We start from the raw sequence: 1,603 nt of genomic DNA, 5'->3' as shown, positions 1-1,603 counted from the left end.
CCATTTGTACCTGATATGTGATTGCCCGTTTGTGTTGTGCTGAATTGAGTTGAATTGGATAACGGACATGTTCAGGCACCCCAGAGATTGGGGCACACCCCAGTGACTCTGGACCGAACTAGTAAAGATGGGGAAAGAGACTTAAGAATAGTTCATGGAAAACAAAAAAGAAGAGTTCATGGAAATAAAGGTACCTTCCAGCTGAATGCCAGGGCCAGGTAAGCTCAAACAGAGAATGCTAAGTTGCATTCCTTGAATTCCCAATAGAAAGGTGACATTGCCGCCCGAGTCATGTTTTCAAGGTTCACCCATGTCGTAGCAGGTACCAGTGCCCACAGAGCTGGTCAGAACACAAGCAAACCGTGGTTTTGAGGCTGGGATCGATAATGAGGGTGTGTGTGTGTCCAGAGTGGGTTGGAGAAGCACTGGGGGATCATAGCAGGATGGTGATCTTGGAAAAGAAACTACTGAATGGCTGGGGCGATTGACTTTGAATAATGAAAGACTGGACTTGGGGGTAGGTCACCAGAGACTTTAGCCCCAAGAGGCAGAGGTCAGACTAATATGTAGAATTTTTCAGAGCAGATTTTAGCCCAGAACCAAAAGGAATTTCTGACAGCTCGGGCTGCCGAGGATGTGGAGGAGAGATTTCTTTTTCTTTTTTTTTTTTATATATTTTATTGATCTTTCACAGAGAGGAAGGGAGAGAGATAGAGAGTCAGAAACATCGATGAGAGAGAAACATCGATCAGCTGCCTCCTGCACATCCCCCACTGGGGATGTGCCCGCAACCCAGGCACACGCCCCCGACCTGAATCGAACCCGGGACCCCCCAGTCCGCAGGCCGACGCTCCATCCACTGAGCCAAACCGGTCTCGGCAGGAGAGATTTCTTCACACTGGATGGGAGAAGGTGGCTCTCAGCTCTTCGATATTCTGGTTTTGAAAGACTGCCTACATGGGACTGTTTTTCTGTTCATTCAGTTAACACCGTTTCCTGAGAGCCTACTGTGAGGCAAGCCGCACTCCCTGAGGTGTTTTTATAACTTTCTAATTCATAAAAGGCGACAGGATGACTAACCAGAACTCAGTTCTGAGTTGGGAAAGAGCTAAATAAATGTCACCTGATCTTTTGTTTGATTTAAAAGGAAAAAAAGATATTTTTTTTCTCCTTGATGTATGCAGAGCTAACTGAATCAATGAACTCCACCAAGCTCTCCCACTCTCACTTTGCCATAATACTTATGAAATGGTGGGATTTTTCTCATTACACATGAAAATAAACATAAAATTATTACAATAAAAAGACATTGATCCCTATACTGCTTAAAATAATTGCATGTTTGTCCCACATTTTGGGGAAAGTTGTCAGGAGTGATAGGGGGGTAAAGGAGGCTATTAGGGGTTTTAGGCAGGAACGCGACATGCTGAGGGTCACATTTGGAAAGATTCACTCTGGCTGTTGAGTGAAGAATAGCTCGGAAGACAGGGAGACCTGCTGGGAACTCTGGGAGTTGTCCCTGTGAGCTGAGATACGAGCCTTAAACCAAGGCTCTTACAATGGAAATAGGAGGGGATGGATTTGAGGGGCATTTAGGTGTAGG

The sequence above is a fragment of the Myotis lucifugus genome, unplaced genomic scaffold (genome assembly GCF_000147115.1).
Source record: "Myotis lucifugus unplaced genomic scaffold, Myoluc2.0 scaffold_157, whole genome shotgun sequence".
In the NCBI taxonomy this organism is placed as follows: domain Eukaryota; kingdom Metazoa; phylum Chordata; class Mammalia; order Chiroptera; family Vespertilionidae; genus Myotis; species Myotis lucifugus.
This window is presented reverse-complemented; position numbering follows the sequence as displayed.